This window comes from Passer domesticus, chromosome 14, assembly GCF_036417665.1.
Source record: "Passer domesticus isolate bPasDom1 chromosome 14, bPasDom1.hap1, whole genome shotgun sequence".
Taxonomy (NCBI): domain Eukaryota; kingdom Metazoa; phylum Chordata; class Aves; order Passeriformes; family Passeridae; genus Passer; species Passer domesticus.
In genome coordinates, this window is record NC_087487.1 from 12,273,586 (window position 1) to 12,294,773 (window position 21,188).

General features: G+C 39.2%; 1 protein-coding gene across 9 annotated transcripts in view; it reads right to left on the reverse strand.

Annotated features, from left to right (window-relative positions):
* ARNT2 (aryl hydrocarbon receptor nuclear translocator 2) overlaps positions 1–21,188 on the reverse strand; it is a 96,823-nt gene that overhangs the window by 73,312 nt on the left and 2,323 nt on the right. For 2 of the 9 annotated variants that reach the window (XM_064389560.1, XM_064389554.1), the window contains exon 1: positions 4,739–4,891. The exons of 4 other annotated variants lie outside the window; for them this stretch is intronic. The gene's annotated coding sequence lies outside the window, so the exon portion shown is untranslated. 3 more of the 9 variants (XM_064389557.1, XM_064389561.1, XM_064389555.1) reach the window with 3 other exon arrangements.

Below are 21,188 nucleotides of genomic sequence, written 5' to 3' on the forward strand. Positions count from 1 at the left end.
ATGGATTTCTTCTAGTACATTTAGTTTTATTAACTCCTTTTCAACTAAAAAGCAACAGAGCAATCTAATATTTTTTAACAAAGTCTGCAAGGCCAAACAATGAGACTGCTGCCTATGCCCCCACATCACAGAAAGTGCCACAGTGGCTAAAGCTGCAGCTATGTGGAAACACAGCATTTATGCACATTAGCATATCTCCAGACAAATAAAAGCATCAGCATGCAAACAACTGGTAAATCACTATTTCCAGAATAAGTACCCTTAGCTGTCTAATGCCCATAATTCACTCAGAACATTCAAACTCATCTCTCAGGGGTAGAACCGAAGGTCATTCTGAAATGCTCTGCTCACTCGTTTATTAAAGCAGATGGTAAAAACCACAATAAATCTACCTGCAAAGTGTCCCCGTCACTCAGAAACACATTTCAGTATAGATCATCAAAGAGATCAGATTTTTTTAAAGTAGTAACTGTAGGACAATTTCAGATGATCTCTGAGCAATATTTTAAGAGCAAGAACAATACTGTACTGTGATGTGGAACTCTTGTAACCTCATTTTCCTCAATCTAAACCAAAGATGATGAAAAAGCACACCAAGGGTTGTAGCCAAAAGCCAAAACTAATTGTTTAAGGTAACTTTACAGCTCACCAAAAAAAGGAAACAAAGCCCCCTTGCTTTCCTTTATGCATTCCATGCTTAGAGGTGCATCCAAAACAGGTTAAGCAAACCTCTTTCTGTAGAGCCCTTGCTCTCACCCCTGACAAGTTAGGGAGACCTAGACAGATAGTTTTGAGCATTGTCCAATTTAGGTTGCTGTGGATAGGCAGAATGAGTTGATTTTCTGCACTTATTTTCAGCCTTACATGTATAAAAATATGACAAGGCAAGGGCAGCTATCAAGATTCAAGTAGGAAGGACAAACAGAACTGTGTATTTTTTATAAAGAGGGAAAAAAAGGTAAAAGGAATGGCCAAACCAGAGGTTCAGTTATGTCAGTGCCCAAAAATACAAGAAAGAAAACATTTTACAACAAACAGATCATCTGTCTATCATGGTATAAGCTAAAGAATTAGATATTTTGATTTGTAGATATTTTGATTCTACAGAATTGCACATCAAAGACACTGCAATCAAAGACAGAAAGTAACTTCTTAGACAAATCAGCCTTCAGATATGTCTTCACAGTCCTGGGAGAATGAAAGCAAGCTCATTGTGCTTTAGAAGGAGGTCTTCAAAAATTTCCATTTCCAAGATATGAGCACAGGAAGAAAAAAAAAATCATCAGGGGACACACTGACACTCATCCACATGAAAGCTCAGCTAAGAGGGAGGAAAGGCTCAGGCCCTTCAAATCACAAGACTTTCCATTCTGCAGCACTGTGGAGAAGATGTGGCAGATCTGCACAGGTATCAGTGTGTAAGATACTCAATTTACCTTTCCCTTTCAGAGCTTCACATGTCAGAGACATCACCCACAGTGTGAGCTACTGCAGCTCTTGTGAGGTGCTCGAGGCGCACATACACTGCTGAGAAAAGCAGTCAGCTTTCCAGGCTCTCTCCTGACACAACAGAACTAAAAGTTCTGCTGATGGAGAAACCAAGAGGCTTTGGTGTCTTCCAAGCCACCCAGCAAAGGAAGCAGCTCCGAGGGAACTCATGGAGCACAGAACACCTGAGGCTGATCCAGGCAGGGCAGCAGTGGAGCTCCCCTGTACCAACAGTGACACCAGAGCACTACAGGGCACTCCAGGGACAGAGATGACAAAGGGACCTCAGTGCTCAGCTGCAGCCAGCTGGATCAGGAGCTCTATCCAAGCTGGATGGCTGTGCAGAAATGTAAACAACAGATCGTGGTTGTAAGAACCTAACACACGAGGGCTGAAGGCTGCAAGAACACATGGGCAGAAGAAGGAATGGATCTGAAATGCTTCCCAAATTTCTTTCAGCTCTACTCATTCATGAGAATATAAAAAGGAAGCAGATCTTGACGATATTTTTGCATTTATAAAATATGCCTGGTGAGAAAAGTATAAACATTGACATGTTATCTCAAAAACAAGGGCCAACCTAGGAAGGCAGAGCCAAAAGCAAAATCTGATGGAATAATCAGCTGCTTCTCTGACTAAACATCTGTGAAGTTACCGGTCTATGTATGCTCTGGAAACAAAACAAGAGAGAGAAGAAAAATGGCACTCATAAACTGGAGTCTCAGATAGAAATACTGTGGTAGAGAAGCATCCCAAGGAGCCTATTAGCAGAAACAAAACAAGAGGAGCATGCATCAGACACAGACCAAAAGAAAAAAATAACATAAGAAATTCTTAAGAGTAGCTCACAATTCTTTAGAGTCACATAAATTTCGGGCAGTCCCAGTCACTCTGTTGGAGCATAAATTAGTATGGAAGCCCAGACCTGCAGCATCAAGTTGGTTACAGATATATATAAAAAACAAACAAACAAAAACAACAACAACAGACATGCTGAGTGAACAATCATAAAGATCATTTTTTCAGCCTTATCTAAATCCATGTCCAGATACACATTAACACTGATGCTCACAGAAGCGTTTCAGCAGCAACAAGTGTTGGAAAACCAGGTGCACTCTTTCTGACATTGAATTTTCAGAGTGGACTTTCCTTCTGCCAATGGCAATAAAACAAGTGTTGTTTACTCTACCCAAAATTAAAGTACAAACATAAGGTACAATTCTCAGGAAGTGAAACAAGGTCAAGCTGAACATTAATGAAAATCATCTGTAACCATCAAGGCAGAGTTCTGAACAAATTTCTTTATAATCTTTAAAAGGTGTTTCTTAGTGTCAAATAGAAATAAATTTTTTGCTGAAAAAATGCATGCGGTATTTCATTTGGAGGTCAGAGAGTTCCTAGAGATCTGCCAAAGAACACAGAAACGTTATTAGAACAAAATCCAGCACAACACTCGCAATCTTTAGTAAACATTCCTCCAGCTGGACAACATTTAGCAGCTCTTGTCTTATCACTGTCATGTCTGGGAGCAGGCCAGATCCTGCCACTAATATTTATGTTCATCTTGGGGGTCTCTGAGGAGCCACATTAATCCAGGAACAATGTAAAAGCAGAATTAGTCCCTCCGTTTCTGTCCAGACTTAATTTCATTGCTGAACATTCAAAGTTTGGACATTACACTTTACTTCAATGCCACATTTAGGACAATCCCAAAATATTCATGGATATTCCTAAAATAAAAGATAACCAGCAAATGCACATTAAAATACTGCAATAAAATACAGGGATTTATTCCCCCAAAAATCCACATTTGTCTCAAGCTGTTACATGTATCTGCAAAAGAAATAGCTGCTGTGAACTTCACAAAGCAAAGCACAAAGAGCAAGCTAAATGCTGCACAAGGACACCATGAAAGTGCACGAGAGCCCCAGTCAGAGCCAGAATTACTGAGAAGTGCAGCATGCCAGGGTGAACCTGGACTTCTCTTTTTTGCTAGGGAATTATTAAACCACAGCTCTCCAGCCCAAACTCAAAATCTTGAGCCCCACCCCAGATCCAGTGCCTGAAATGCAGCTCTGACACAGATTTGTGACTTGCTGAGGTATCCCCAGAGAAGGGCAGCTCTTGGCCAGGTGTCCTCACAGGGAGCATCACACAGCTCCAGGGATGGTGGCCCCAGCTCTGCTCCTCTCCACAAACCACAGCCATGCATCCTGCTGGGGAGCCTTGAAATGCTGTGCATGACAAGACTTCCTAAGTCTGTCTTACAAAAGGTCCTGTTAATTTCACTCTTTTCAGCTATACTGCTTAAATACAGCAGAGATGGACAGGGCCAGGTTTAAACCCAAAGTCCACTGGAGAAATGGTTCTGCTGACTCCCAGAGAGTCTGAATCCCTGACATTAGCTGTGGGGACCAGCTCCAGGTTTGCTATTCCGTGCCAGGTACCACTGAGCATGCTCTCCACAGGGCTCCTTTATCCTTCAGCCTCTACTGTAATAAACACGACTAAAGTCAGGTACCAACAACTGACTAAACGAGAGGAAATTCTACTTTTATCAATACAAATGCGACAGATTTTCAGCCTCTAATCCACAGAATGGCTGAGATGTCAATCACTCCAAGAAAATGTGGATCTAGGGCTAAACACAGAATTACGAACGCGCCCAATCCTATCAACAGCACTGTACACAGTGATTTCAAAATGTTCTTTTAAATATTCTCAGAAAGCAGATTTCAAAAACTTCTTTAGAAACTGTATTTTTCATTACCCTGAAGTCATACGGGAGTTAGATGCATCTCAGCTAAATGGTTTTGATTGCAGTCAATTGCAAGGGGGATTTTCTGCCTAGCACAGAGACATTTAAGAATAAACTATATCATAGCTCCTACTTTAGAATATGCCAACAAAAATACGAAGCCATCATGTAGTCAAAAATATTTCACAGAAGCACTAATGCTAAAAATCTAGCTGTATTATTTAGTCATTGCTTTTATGTATTAACTACAGAGATTACAAAACAGAGCTCACTCTCAAAGAATATAAGAAAAAAAGCAACCCCGTTTTCATTGTTCCTGATAACTCTGTTAATACTGTTTAACTTGCATGCCATTGCCAGACACTTTAAATAGATTCCACATCAAAAACATCTACTGTACAGAGAGGATATGCAGAAAAGCAAAAACATTCCGTGCCATGCTCTCGACAGAATTACGATTGCAAATAAATCACAAAATACAAGAAATCCCACCTTTAAGGAAGACTCTTACAAAGATGCTATTTCTTTCCTGTGAACAAAACCTTCTTGGAGAGAAATTTTATCCGCATATAAGAAGAGTCAGAAACCTCTGGGAAGAAATGTAGCAGCATTGGTATTCTGCTCAGAAAATGTCATCACAGATCTGTTTACCTTAACTGTGGACCATGATTCAGCCGGTGACAACCGTCTTGCATACTGATCAATTTATTTGCAGCAAAATTACTAACATTTTCTTCTTTAACCATTTAGGTTCTGGAAACAGCTACTAAGACAGGAATAATATAAAAATCCTAATTAACTAAAAACTTTCCCCTCCACCACAAATGCCCTGTGCTTTGGGGTGTGAGGGGGGCCCACCCCTAACCCTGAAGATAAATTAGGGCATATGGTGAGCAGTTACCAGAGAAACGTTCTCTTTTTCAAAATGAAGATCAGAGCTTTATCCTCTGCCTGCATCACAGGTGAATGTTAAGCACTCAAAGGGGGGAGGTGATGAGATTGAGCTGCTCAGTTGAAGGGGCACTGTCTGTTCAGCAGAGACTGGGACCAGGCATTTCAGAGAGTGGCCTAACTGGTGTTCCAGAGGCTAAATCCAGTTACCTCACTCCCTGCCTTCTCTGCTGGGACTCTGCAGGAGATGCAGGGCCAGTGACACACCTAAGCAGACTGGAAGAGCAAGTTTTGAAGTCAAAAACTGGAACCATATGCCCCACCAGTAGACTGGAAGAGCAAGTTCTGAAGTCCAAGAGATGAAACACTCTATGGTACCTCCACACTTGACTGCTGTGTTCACACAAGCCATCCATGTGGGATGTGCTGGGATCTCACTGCAATCCACACCCTTTTGTGTGCCCCACAGCTCAACAACACCACCTGGATGTGCAAAAAAAGGTGGGATGCAGACAAAGAATTGGAAGTACATTGTGACAAAAGAGACTTTTGGTCTACTTTAGGGGAATTCTTGCTGCAAGTTATCAGCTTGAGGGACAATGTGAGACCAATCACAGAAGGATGAGCAGCCAACAATCAAAACCAGGATCCTCTGAAGCATCCAAAATTAGATATGCCATGCAGAAACCAGAGTACCCAAAAACCCCACTGTGGAAACATTAATCTTATGTCCTGTAAAACCAAAAATTTATTTCATACATTACTAGCTGATTTTGAACATTATTTTGACAGTACTTCTTATTTTAATTTCTAATTTTCATGTTAACCACCTTATTCATTCCAGTCATGTTGGTAATTCCATTCATCCATACCTACCCTGTGGTCAAGGCACAAAAATTTGCAGAGACATTGTGGAGTAAGGAAAGGATGTGGTCCACATTCACATTCACTGCCTAAATGACCAACACAACCCATATAAATTGAATAAACTCAGAATCAATTAGCACAATCCAGAAGAAGACAGGAGTCACACCTCTGCACCCACTGCAGAGAATGTTACAGACTAAAAATTGAACTTGAAGCAACAGACAGAAGATGCACTTGCCTACTTAAAGTTAGCCTGGGAAGAAGGGAAAAGGCAGCTGCTTCTTCATTCTTCCTATCTTCCTGACAAATGACATTGCACCTTATGCCCCTGCATTTTTCCTTGGCTATTTTTTCACTTCTTATTCATAATTCTGTGTTATCTCTTCTTGACCTATTCAGCCTCTGACTGAGGTGAACTATTCCTTGTACTCTCTTTAATAAGCCAATGCATCCAACTGCTGACAAGTCCTGCCAAACTATGACCATTTACCTCAAAAGAGGTTGCTGAAATTCAGAATAGAGAGCAAAGGTTAAAAAAGAAGACTTAATGGCTCCTGTTCTGAAAACATGTCTCTAGTCCTGGAAAAATAATAAACCCTCTCAGAATTAAAACAAGGTTTGTATCTGCACTGCAGAATGAAGGCGAAAACTGACCTGAACCTAAGCACCTGGCCTGCCTCTAAAATTTGATAATCCTTCCCCTTGCAGAGTGGGGCTTCATCTCAAGCAGAAGAGCACCCAGGTCTCCACCATGATTATGGTGGACTGACACATTAGAAGAAAAGTACTTCTTACATCCAAAGTCTGGAAGTGCATGAAGGAGTGAGCCAGAAGCAAATCCAAGGACCTGAGGTAGACTCACATTGATAACACAACCTGAGCCTCCAACTTGGCAAATGTCTCAGATATAAATAGTTACAAGTGGGAAAGTGCACATGCAAATCGGGCAGGGAAGTAGGGCAGCTACTGTAGAAGACCAGTTTACAGAGAGGATGAAAACCTGACTTGGAAAGGCTGCTTTGGGATTGATGTAAACATCATTAAAAGAAGAGAGGCAGGTGCTTAGCTTACATGAAGGGTCACAGTACAACAGCAACCAACACCAGCAGGATCATTTAAGGTGTTTGAATGTGACCCTACCTGGTTTTCAGCAACTACAGACATGATAATGCAATCATACAACAGAATTCCACACTTAACTGTCTCTGCATTAATGTACCGTGGTTTTATTGACATTATTTTGGCTGATCTTACTGACATGTGGCAAAAGTACCAAGCAAATCACCAAAAAAGAGGCTCAAACTGTGCATCATTTGAAATGAATGGTGATGCTCCCTCCTTCTCTGACATTTTGTATTTGCCAAAAGTAACTACATAATTGCAAGTTATGTGCAAGAAACAGAAGGTAACATTCAGTGTTATTTCCCATACATTTTACTGAGCATCAGACCAAGCAAATAGCATATAAGGCTGTTCTGTTATGTACAACTGCCCACAGCTGACCCATTAATGAACTCACAAAAACTGCAAGCACATACCCAGCCTGGGCAAACAAACATGAGGAAAAAATAATAAACTCCAAGGACTTTCTTTCAAGTTTCTCAGAGACAGATCATGCTCAGTCCATTAATTCTTCATTTAACAAGTCTGTTTCATTTATCTTGTTTTGGTTGGCACTCAATTAGAAATTCATGTACAGGACATTTTTTCCCTTTTTAAATCAGAACACTTGCTGTATTTCATCCAGTAAAACATCAGGAGGTAAAGTGGAAGCTGCAAGACCAGCTAAAGCTAGGCAAAATAATCCTGAATTAGGCAAAACACCTGCAGACAGCCCTGTCCACATGATTATCAATAATTGTTAAAAGGGCCTGATAAAATTTGTTGCTTAGTAAATAAGCAGAGTGTTACCCACTTGGCAAGTGCAAGTTAAAACAAAACAAAAAAAAATAACCCACACGGCCTTTTTCTCAGATTTACTGTGATTTCAGTTATGAATATGCTTTGTCATATCTGCTTCTACATTCTTAAAATTTATGGAGATTGGAATTCTGTCTACAAAGAAAGAAAAGCCCTCTCATCCAACCAGTCCTCATCTGCTGCCTTGCACAGCAGCCCATTTTTGCTGGCTACTCTCATGACTACATATATCATAGGTGTATACATATATATATTTTTATATATATATATATACACACATAGAGATACACACACATATTTATATGTAAACACCAGAAGAGTTAAGCCTGGATTCCTTCTCCCACTGCATTGCTTGTCCTCTCTTGGGTGTCACCCCAAGCCACTGCACTCCTCAAAGGCAATGTCAGCATTTCAGCCACTGCCACCCCATCCCACAACTTCCCCCTTCTCATCTTTCTCACCTCCCCACACCCTCAGTATTTTTGCCAAGCTTTCCTGAGCAATCATGACTATCTCTGGATGCCCCAAACTCCCTACAACGGGCAGCTGTGGATGCCAAAAAATCTATATAGGATTTATGTAGAGCCTATCTAAAGCTATGGGAAAGAAATTCACTGAGATCTATGAAACAAGCATCACTGGCTGGCTGGAGGGTGGGACAGTAGCCAGGGAAGCACCACACATGCTTACTCTGATTTTATACTCCTTTGAGCACCTGGTTTTGGTCACTGCTAAAAAAGATATGCTGGGCTTGAAAAATTTTGCTTTCAGGACAAGACACCATGTTTTTACATCAGGAGCAGCAGAAGTAGCATTTCTTAAGTGTGTTTCTTCTACAAAGGTACAAAAGATAGGAAATTAGCCAATTACTGCTATTACTTTATTTCATTAACAATAAAATCAAGCATTTTCCATTGTATGCCCTTGCTCTGGATCACTGATTATTGATTTTATACCATCGCTGCTATTTGTTCTTTCCGAAACACATCATCTCTCTTTCCCTCTTCTATAATCGTCAAAAAAATACTTGCAAGCAAATTTCCTTTTATAAATTCTTATGTAACTATTTTATAATAAAGAAATAACAACAGCAGTAACTGCTCAATAGTTTATCTGCACTATCTCATCATTTGAGGCTTCATTTTTGTTCATTCATCTTCAAACTATCTCTTTTAAAATAATATTTCCACAATCTTCTATCAAGTAGTCTTGCTTCTTATTATAAGCAATTATTTTCCAGCAATAGAAGCTGGTTTAAATTTCAAACATTTTCAGAGCTTCATCACAAATCTATTTTGTTCATGTACAAGTTCAACTGCCAATTTGTGAAAATTATTTTAAAGTACTTATTTTAAAGTATTAAAATAGTTGCAATGGTACACATAAGAAATTAAACTGCCTGAGATCAATACCATGCCTCTCCAGAGTTTACATCATAACAAGATGACAGCACTTTAAACACAGTCAATAGCTGTATACATGTAAAGAAATAAAACTAATTGGTAATAAATCTGTCCAGAACATTCATCAAAATGGATTTTAACTAAATGCAGATCAGGGGCAGCCTTGCTTCCCCAGGAATCCAATGTCTTCTTTCAACTATTTCATTTTTTCCCCTAACCAGAAATGAACAGAATTCACATGAAAGTCACTGCCAACATCACTTGTCCGTATTTTTTCTGTTAATTACAGAGGAAATCAGCAATCAGATTTCATGAGCATGAGAGGCAGTATTTATGAGTATAATTTTGGTTCACATTCAAAGAAATTTGACAATATACTTCTTAAATAACGAGCAGAAACATTCAAGTGAATTAATAAATTCTTGCTCTCCTCTTATAATTGTTTCATAGAAATATTCTTATAACTCATTTTCACTGAGCACTGTTCTAAGTTCAGAGGTGCAAGTAGTCATATAATTTATCCTAAATGAAGAAATTTTAAAATGCATGGAGCCGTACCAAACCAGAAGTGTTATCCTGAACAACAGAGCACAGGGCAATCACCAGCAGGAACCTCTGCAGACACCGAGGGGCTGGTGAGGAAGACCATGAAGGCTTTGAAGGGGTGACTGTCAAACTCCATCCCACCAAACCCAGCACCACTGCTCTGGGGTGGCCCAAGAGCTGCCTTGCCAGCTACCCTGTGGTGACAGACTGACGTCTTTGTGGTGCTCCCACCAACCCAGCCCAAGACATCCACTCCCCATCAGCTGCAGAAAGCTTGGGAGCAACACAGCCCAAGACAGAGGTGTAAAACGTGGACCACTCTGATTCTAATTATCGACTGAAAATTACTCACTGGTGTCCTTCAAATGCCTTTTTTATGTATTACAGAGATTTTTAAGTGTGCCTCAGAAGGGTCTGTCAATTTTAAATTTCATTCCGATCAGCAACTTGCGTTACCAAATACTTAATTATCAGTAAATTTACAGTGTCCTTGGGCACTGTTGGGTAATCAGAATGCTATTGTTTTCATTAAACAGCATTCTATTGATAGCACTAATGACTTCAGTTCTGCCTGATCAACAAGCAAATGATGCTTATTTGATGTTATGATAATTAATTGGCCTTTCAGGTGTTCTCACGCCCCAATTCATTACTAAGAATAAGAATTTTTATGTGAAACACCTTAAAAAGAATATCAGTATTTGTCAAAAACATATTCTAAAAATAGGGTGTGGTTTAGTACTTCTTTCTTTTCTCATGATTTCTAATACAACATTCTCTGCCTAAAAACTGCAGGGGAAAAATCCCATATTTAACTCCTTTCAAAAACCCAGCCTGAGCCTGAGCATTGTAAATACTCAGTTCATTTTATGCCTGTCTGAAATTCCTTTAAGCCAAAGGAGATCTTCTGATTAAAATTTCTTTTATTTTTTTTTCACGAAAGACTGAAGAAAACAGCCAGCTGCACTTTCCCACAGTAGCAAGAAGGATCAAAAAACATGACTCAAATGGGGTCTACAAGTGAACAGCCATTATTTCTCAAACTCCTTGCTCGGTTTACAAAATATTGTAGTCCAGCCCTCAGACCATGGAAGAGGCTAAGAAAATTCCAGATTCAAACTGAACTGAATCTTGAAAAGGCAGCTGAAAAGAATGCACCAGAGTTCCCACAATGCTCATCCGGCACCTGTCACCAAGCTGGATGTGTTCAGTTTAACCTCCCAACAAGGACAACCTTCAGTTCAGAACATCTTCTGATGTCTTCACTAGTCTCATACACCAACCCACATCAGCAGTTACCTTCCTCTTTGCAGAAGAGTTTCCCAAACCCTGAATTTTTCTGCAAGCAAAAACCCCACAACATTTCAAATAAAGGTCTTAGTGATTTTTCTACTTTTCACTGCCCCTTCACTAAATGTTTTTTAGAAGATTCCTCCTTTTAGGTAATTTCACGTATTATGTCTTTCATGTCTGCAAACTAAAAAAAAAAATTAGAAATTCACAAGCTTTTGGGTGCTCAAAACAGCATTTGCTGTTATTGTTGTTGCTACTTGCTAGAATTTTTCATTCCTACAAATATTCCAAATGGCACACCCCAATGTTATTGCATAAGAGAAACCTTCATAGGCATGTAGAAAATACAAAATACTACAAAGCTCTGCTACAGAATATTCCTTAATGTTACTTTAAGTTTCCTACACTCCCGAGAATTTGTCATGAATTTTGGAACACTTTTTTTCTGCTTAACTTCTTCCCAGAGCTACTTCCTGAACATATTTCATAAAACAGAATCTCTTGCTTTCTTTTTAAAATGATCAGTTTTAACATAAGAGAAATGCTGTTTGCAGATAGGCTATGCTAGACTTCCTGATGTGATCAGCAGTTATAGCCATGCTCTTACTTGCTTTTTCAGAATTACAGAACACAAGATTTGCTGGATATTCTACCAGTGAACCACTAAACAATTAAAAAAAAAGCATATAACAACAAAGCATTATTTTTCTATGTCCCCATATTCACATTAAACATGATCTGACATCCATTACAAGCCACTTGTTCCCAAAAGCATACAGACAGTTCTGTGCATATATCAAATGCAGAAGTGAAGAATGATACTGAAAAAACCCTCACTGTAAACAAAGTGGATGTTTGTCAAAAAACAAGCTGATTGTTTGTCTGTAAATATTGACCAAAGTAAGGTTTTAGCTTTGCTATTTGCTGATGGAAGAGCAGCACAGGCAAGTACACAGGACACACAAGATTATTCTGAATTCCAAACCTGGCAATCAGGTTCCAGCTACTAAAGGGACTCTACGCACCAAAGCAAACAACCAGTGGCAGCCACATGCATTTACCAGGAAATCACTACAAACACTTTATCCTTACATTTCAACATCAGAAAGAATCATGATTTCATTTTTGAAAACGTATTTACTTCCAGGGACAGCTCATTGATTTGATTTAAAGAGCAGTTTGAGTTAACCCACTAACCAAATAGCCCCATATAATACATTTTCCTACTTTTAAAATTTAACTTGCAAATGCACAAGCAACACTTGAAAACTATCTCATAATTTTCACTCAGTGCAACTGTGCTTTTCATATAGTTTGATCATCACTTTGGTGCATGAAGCAATGTACATTTTGCTCTCAATCTTAATACAAACTGTAACTGGATAAGAATAAACAAATGCATTTTCAAAGGCAAATTTAAGTATCAAAAGCAACCATAAGACAACACGATATAAGTTGTAAAACCTATATTAATACTTTAAAGCCAGTGGATTATTGCTGGTTCAGCAGTGAAATAACTATCTATCATGTGTATATTCTGCCAAGACACTTAAAAAGCACATTATCCAAATATCATACCTACTCTGTAAAGAAAATACAAATTAATGGTTATTCATGTATTATAATAACTGCTGTTTCCCGAGAGAAAGAAGCTGTATCTTTTCCTTTTTCTCTCTCTGTTTCTTCTGAGGAAAATTTTTCGTTAATCCAACATAAACGTGGTTGAAATAAAAGTCTATTAATAAAACATTATCAATTAGTACATCACAACGAAACATATTCTCAGCTTGTCCCAGCATAGGCATCTTACAAATATGTCATTTTTACAACTGATATGTATGAAAATGAACGTTTGCAGTCTTACAAACAGGACTTGCAAACCAGTGGTAAGATAAACGAAAACAAAAGTCAGATGACTTAATTGTGGCATGTGAATGTTATTTGTCAGTGATTCAGTAGCAAGCCTGTAATACAGTTGAACCCTGTCCAGGGCTGTACCACGAGCCTGCCTTCTTGCCCTGGTCGATTCTCAGACACGAGGCAGCCAGTGATACATGAGAAATGTGCAGCCAGGGTGCAGCAGCCAGGAATTCTCCTGCACAGCGGCAATTCATGGGTCTCTGAAATTCTTATTCCTAATTATCACTTTCATTTCAAATTTAGCAATGATGAAAGAGTATTTTGTCCGTAGGACCATCCTGAAAAACCCAGAGAGGGGCGTGGGTGGAGACACGATGAGCCCCGGAGCGGAGCTTGGATCCACCACCATCAACCTGCACTGTAACACTCAGAGATGAGCCAAGGCTCCTCAAACCCTGAACCATCTAGCACACGCGTGCCCTTCCTAGAGCAAAGTGAGGATTGGCAGGCTGCCCGTGTCTCACTCGGCTCTGCCAAGGGCAGAAAGGCTTTTGCACATCACTAGATGAGGCAGAACCAATTCCTTAATGTCATATCAACCTTTTCATCAAAGTCGTCAGATACTACTTTAGAGAAGGAATAAAGAGGCATGTGCCAGCTATGAGACTAATGAATAGCTTTCCTCCAGCAAAACATAATTCAGCATGAACTCCACGTTACTGTTCTTTCCACCCACTCACACATCTCCAGCTGATAGTACTCAACCCAAATGCCAACAAGTAAAACCACACACCTTTCAATTCAGCTACTGTACACCAGCACTAAGATTTCATTCCACAGTGCCATCCTACAGCTGCCTAACCTCTAATACGTAAATAAAATATTATTTACATGCCTCCCTTTTTTAAAACATGCATGGAACCCGGAGGGAGAAACACAGGTGACAAAAGGGAACACTTAGCAGGGCAAAGATACTGAAACTGGCAGCTTCTCCTAAAACATTAAAGACTCTTGTAACCCTCAGCCCCATTTACAGTTCAGAACCAAAGAGTTCTGAAGCAGGAGAAGAACACCACTAAAACAAAATATGATTAATTCTTGAGTCAGGAAACACTTAGGAAATGTATAATGTTAGCTTGTCTGAAAAGGGAAAGAGTATCAAGATATATTTAAGCAAAAGACTAATACATCTCAGAAAGGCACATGTTCATTGAGTGTACCAGAAACAGCTCAGAGAGTACAGAAAGTCCAGGAACACTCGGGTTTTACTTAGAAGAAAAACAACGCAACATCTGTGATCATTTGAGAACCAAATCTCAAGTATGAATAAAACTCTACAAGGAGCCCAAAAACTCATATAAACCCAAGTACTTCACAGTGGGCATCAACAACAAAGAAGAAAGAAAATGCCCTATTCTGTATGAAAGAAAATGCCCTATTCTGTATGAAAGAAAATGTCTTATTCTGTAGGTACCCATAATGGAAATTTTATACTTAATTTTAAAGTGTTTCTAATGGGCTATTTTTGGTAGGGGTTCCATGTAGTCTGATCTAGAACTTGTTTTTTTGTTAGTGAGAATCCAGTTCCAGAGAAAGAGTTTCACTTGGACCAACCCTAACTCACAGATGGCAGAGAATCCACAGAGACACTACACATTTTTAAGAACTTGTTTCAGAAAACTGGGAAATTTAGATCTTGGCATTTGGGGAAAATTGTTATGTTCACTTAAGACATTCTTAATTCCAGCAGTCCACTGTCCCCTTTGCTGAAGATGCAGCTAGAAAGTATTATTTTTTTCCAGTTCTCATAAGAGAGTTTGAAAATACTCCTACACTTTTCTTAGTGATGGTTCATTTACTTTAATGTCAACAATGAAAATGCATATTTCAAACCTTCACTAGTAAGCAAAAATGCACAGCAATTGCTATTCCCCACAAACCTTACTGCACACCAAATAAATTTAATTTTTCTTTTTTCCCTTGAACTAGAAATATTTTAGATGAAAACATAAAAAACTTAGAAGAGGAACTCTTATCTCTGAAACGCTGAAACCCTGACATAGCATCAATAATTTGCCATTGTATTCTTACACTGAAAATCTCGTTACAATAAAAGAAAGTTTTAATTATACAGACTTGATTTCTACTGATCAAATCACTACTCAGTAGATAAAGTGCAAAACATTTTCAGGATGAGACATCTATATGCAGAGGGCCAGGATATCTCTTAAAGATGCTTAAAAAAAATTAAATCCAAGGAAAATGCTGGTGTCCCATATACTGTGACATGAATATGACTCACAGGAGTAGTCAACAGAGCAACCACAGGTCCACCTCCATGGACTGATGCTCAGAGACTGGGAACACAAAATTTATCACTTCAAACTAAGCTTCTCTAGCTATTACTACTTTAACTGTTTAAAGCTGGGCTCAAAATTGAGCTAGGAACTTTGCTAGCAACTTCACTGGACACAACACAACGGAAATCCAGCTCAGCCATGGCCTGGCTGTGCTAACAGCAATGCAATTTTTTGTGCATGAAAGGATGGAACACGATGCAGCGGGCAGTGACACACAGTAGCTAGTGCCTTTTAAAAGCTAATTTATGGCTATAACCCGCTTCCCACAGCTACTGTTACAATCAGCACCTCATTTCAGGGGCTGACTTCTGCCGTGTGTGTTGGGCTGATTAACCATTTTCCATGTGGCAGAAGCTCAGCAAATTAAAATACCAGTCTCATACTCATAGGCTGGTCACAGCAAACTTGCCATGTAACTTTAGCAGCCTGGCCCTCTTCAGGACACTTCTGGATGACTTGCAGACGTACCAGACACAGCCTGCTTTTACTTATTGCAATGGGATGTGGAGACTGGGGATGCACTCTGCAAAGAACAGTCCAGAAAACAGGAGGCAATCTCTGCTCCCAAAAGAATTTAACAGTAAATTGAAAAAAATCTGAGATTACTGCTGTGATTTATTCACAAGTTATTTTAACTCTTTTGCATTCAAAATAATTAGTTCTATCCCAAGTTCTAAAAGCACTTCCAATTAAGTTCAAATTTTCCATCCAGATATTACAAGCAATACAGTTTTAAAATATATGCATTTCAAGGGCATTTAACAGCACCCAGATGCCCACCTAGCTTCACTAATAGAAACAGCCAGCAGTAAACAAGTTCCTAAAATTACCTACTTGCATGGAATTGTGCTCTGGGTTAGTACTGGGAAAGTATTAGAGATAATTTTTCAAAATCAGGCCTGCAGGTTGTTCCTCAGACACGCAGGTTCCTTTGCTTTTACCTCTGAGGAATACAAATATGCAGTGTTTTTGTTCTTTGCAGCTCAGTGATTTACTGGCATGCCTCTTCCCATAAAATATTTGCATATATCTGAGAGTCAAACTGTTCTGATACATTCTGTGTTTGCCAGGAAGTGAACGCTTCACTTCAGTGTAACTGAACATTTAAAGAACGACAGGCACCAGGACAAATGGCAGCATAATTAACATACCAATGAAGAGCCAGTTGTTAATTACTATCCATTTTAGGCATTTTGTATGAGCAACTTACCTGAAAAGCCTTTCCATCTGCATGCTGGCAAAGCCAGTAATTAAACAATTCAACACCCCTTTTACTTGATTAGAGAAAAAATTACAATTATTTTATATTATTCTACTTGTCACATGCAGTTGACATTTAGATGAGAAAAACCTGCAGCAGCCCAGATCTAAGCATCTGAAATTAATACTATGAGCTGTCCTTGAACAAAACAACAACACCCATCCAGGGCAGATGCAAGCTAATAGAGGCTCCTAATTTGACACAGCTGATTACACCTCCCAGTACCTGCTGGGCTGCAGGGAGGCAGCACAGAAAAAGTACCACTTTTCTCTAAGGGGGACTTCAGATGCTCTCCACAGAACAAATCTGAATTCATAAGCTGTTGAAAGAGTTGGGAGTAGCACCAGCACAATGCCAGGATTCATTTACATTTCAACAACACTGAGAAGTCAATACAAAGCTCAGCACAGAGAAAATAAAGTAGTTACAGGAGTTGTGAGAAAGGTAGAGACACCAAAGCGTGAAAAGCAGGATTGAAACCACAGGACAGAAATATCAAAGATAAGCAAAATGAAAACAAATGCTCACAAAAAAGAAAAAGGAAGCAGAAAGTTTAGAAACATTCATCAATATGTTGAGTATCCACAAGAAAGGATTTCTCTTTCTCCCTGTGCAGATGGCTTTGCTCAAGGAAGACCAGCGTGCTTTGGGTACAAAAAAAAAGGAAATTACATCTATCTTTTAAACAGCTTCTAGTTCATTACGCATCGCATGACTACGGCCACTAATCCATGCCAACAATAAAACTGAGATCCATTTGAAATTTTGACTATCCAAAATAAACTCTGAATCAGCTCTTGCTAAGAAATTGTCATTCTCCATTTCATCCTGCATTTTTAAACTGTGTAATTTCTGCACATTAAAGGCCAGATCTTGCCAAAATCCTGTAACATTTTGTGACAAAGTAGTTCTTCCCAGAACAGACAGAAAATGCATGGTCCATGGGGGTTTATTCCATCTATTAATTTTCATGTGGATTTTTATTTGAAACAATGAACAATGATGAAGGATTATTTTTCTGAAGTTTTTCCTTTCCATCTATCTTACTTGGGTTATAATCAGAAGGCAAATAAAATGTACAAACGCAGCCTCATAAAATTTTTCTTTTCCTCCTTGACAGAATGATTGATACAGATGGGGTGACAGGAAATGCTTTAGAGCCGAACAAAGAAAACACTGTTAGCAAGAAGTAAACTGTACCAATGGTTCCTAGAGCAAGCACCCACCCACCATCTCTGGAATGTCACATTTTTGCCTGTGTTGTCCAGCAAATGCAATGTTTTGCATGAAATAAGTTTCAGAATGGTGAAGGAGCACCTCTGACTTTGCTGATTTCTTTGCCACATAACCTTCACCGAGCACAGCCCTCCAGCCAGAGAGGCAGCTGGGGCTGGTATCTGCACACATCTCTGCTCTCCCCGGAGCTGGCCAGACAGAACAGCTCATCCTTAGCTGATTCATCCCCCTCTAAACACTGCTGGCCAGCCAAAGACACTTTGCTATTGATAGACTGGAAAATCTGCCAGGGATCTACACCAAGAGCCGTGATCTAAATTCCCATCTCTTAAACTCAAGACCCCTCTTTCTCTTTCCTACTGCAAATTTTAATAACACCGTAATTTCTGCAGGTAGCACTGAATTAACACATTTTCCATTCCTGCTTGTCAGTTCTGAAGCAGTAAGCCCCCCAAAATTACTCTGAGCGACACACATATCTGATCTTCACAACCATTTAAGCATAATCTCTGAATACATCTTCATAATGACAGCCCCATTTCTGTCCTCTTAATAACAATAATCACTACATCAACAGGGTTATTTTGCCTTGACTATTTTGAAAAGGCTATTTTTTTTTCTTTTCTACCTAATCTCTATTGCAATTTTCCTTACTGCTAAGAAATATCAGCAACACCATATGGTATTACAGAAATCAGCAATATCTCTTTTGTTTTGCATTTTTATTAGAGGAATGGGAAAACATTATTCTATTGAAAAAAATATTTGGAACCAACCACAAGCTACATATGCAAATTTTAAATAACTATTTTGTGATAGAAGAGATTAAATCTTTTGTATACCCTATACCTATATATTAGAAATATAAAAATAATGGCATTTCTTCAATGCCAGTTACTGTTCAGTACACAGTCCTGAAGGACAAAACCTTATCACAGAACAATTCACGAGGCATTGGCATTTCATACCACATTTTGACTGAATTAAGGACCAATTCTGCAGTACCAGAGCTATGAAAACACAAGAAGAAAACGATCTGCAATGTAAACCTCCCATTAGCTAATGAGTGTTCTAATTTTGAGACCCTTTTTTTAACTTTATCCTAGAATGATGACTACTTTTTTGCATACCAGAAACATCAGAGCTCATTATAACCTCCACCACTACAACACTCCATTTACTCCCCAGGATGCTGTTAAATTGATTCTTTAGTTTACTGGATAACTTGTGTTGTAATGAAGGGCAGAGCAGCAGCAATAAAACACAACTTTTGGGCTTTGAGTTGAGTGATTTTGAAATCTAAAACACTTTTTTTAATCATCAATTTCAAAGCTGTTGGAAATCTGAAGAAAAGAATGGCCAGATTGTCAGCAAGTCAGTTCCTTTTGGGAATATGAACTGGGCAGCATCAAAAAAATTCCACAGCACTTAATATCTTAGGAACTTCAGCTCCAATGTAGGACTGGGTAGGACTCAGAATATCTAGTTCAAATAGAAGAATGATTTCTGTCCAATTAACTCCCGAGTCAAACAAATACATAAACCCCAAAACCACCTCCCAGAACCCAATGCGCTCACCTAAACCAAGAGCCCAGATGCAGGGCTTACAAGTCTTCATGAATATGACAGAAAATTTCCTGTTAACTCACTACAAACTGAAAGTAAAGAGAGCTTATTTAATAATCTTTAAGTTAAAACTCCAATTTTTTATATTTTGGATTAGCCATGGGCTGAAAGTACCCCTCATGAGCTGCTGTGGTTGCAGCAATGTCCTAAACCCCAGCAATTCCTCTCTCTCACATCACAACATCTCTCTCTACATATTTCTAGTAGATGCTCTTTGGAGGATATATTCTCTATACCAGGAGCTTTAGGGATTACATTAACAACTCAGTTACTTATTTTTTTTTCCAATTAAATATAAAAATACAGCCCTAAAGATTTATAAAATTGTAAAAACATCACCAAAAATGCACCCTGTGGGATCTTCCCTCCAAAGTAACTCTAGATAAACTGCAAAACCTCATGATTTCTCTTGACTTGACTTTTGAGTTTGTGGCATTTTGGCAATCTGTGTGTACTACCTTCCATTCAGGAGTATCTCAGTGGGAGAACTGAAATGATGCCTTTCAGTTCATTTCTCACCACCTGACCACAGCATGAAGCTGCTGCTCACCCATCAGACTGAGCCAGACTGGAACTCATCACCCAAAACCAGATGATGTCTTAGGATAAAAAACTCCTAAACTCATGAAGAGTTTTATGTTTTCATCCCACTCTGGCTAATACAAGAATCACCCCTTCATGTGTTGCACTCAAGTTAAGTAAAATCCAAACACAAAGTAGCAGCAGTTAAGGACAAAGTTTGCATTCCAAAAATAACACCTTTCAAACAGACATGGCACCAAGTTACTTTGCTGCAAGCAGTAATATACAAAATGCTTGTAACACCTCCACAGTTTTTTTGTTCTTAAATCACATTTAATATGCCAATCTTATTTCAGGAGGAAATAAATTAACTGTGATGCTTTGTGCCAATGCAGATGAGCTTCCCACACACCTGTATTGTTTCACACTTCAGTTTGTCACCCAGAGTACGAGGAACCAACCCAGCACTCCCAGCCAGACCCGTTCCAAGGCTGAGCCTGCAGCAAGAGGAAGCAGCTTCTCCCACACAGCCCCTCAGCCGTGTCAGGGTGATGCCCAGCTGCAGCCATACACCCTCACCAAAAAGAACCATCAGTGTACATCTAACACAGCCCACAAAGCCACAGAGGTGGCACAAATTTGGTCCCTGACACTGCAGTTGCTGTGAGCCTCAGGAGGGAAAGGATCCAAACTGCTCCCACTTCTATGAACTTCACAAACTGAAGCTCTCCATTAAAAAAAAATCAGCGGAGAAAAGGATAAAGGATAAATCTGCATCTAACACAAGAGAGAAGATGCTGTCACAGAGCACTGCATGGGTCTGCAGCACGAGATCCCACACTGAAAGACCCTCACATGGTTAGAGAACACCCAGCTCTTCTCTCTCCACTAATCCCCATTCCACTATCTAGAATATGACTAAAACCACATGTATTTGTATTGTGGTAGCTGCAAGTTAATGTCCTGCCTAAATTACCAACTGTTATTAGAACCCCAGACAATTGCTTAATAAAAATTTAATCATATTGTAATTTCTAATCATCATTAAAGATGCTTAACAAGTTAATCCTCTATTGTGGTCCCCTAACATTGCAGATCAGAAAGCCAACTGGCACAAGGTGGCACAGCTTCACCAATACCAATAGGGCTACTTTCAT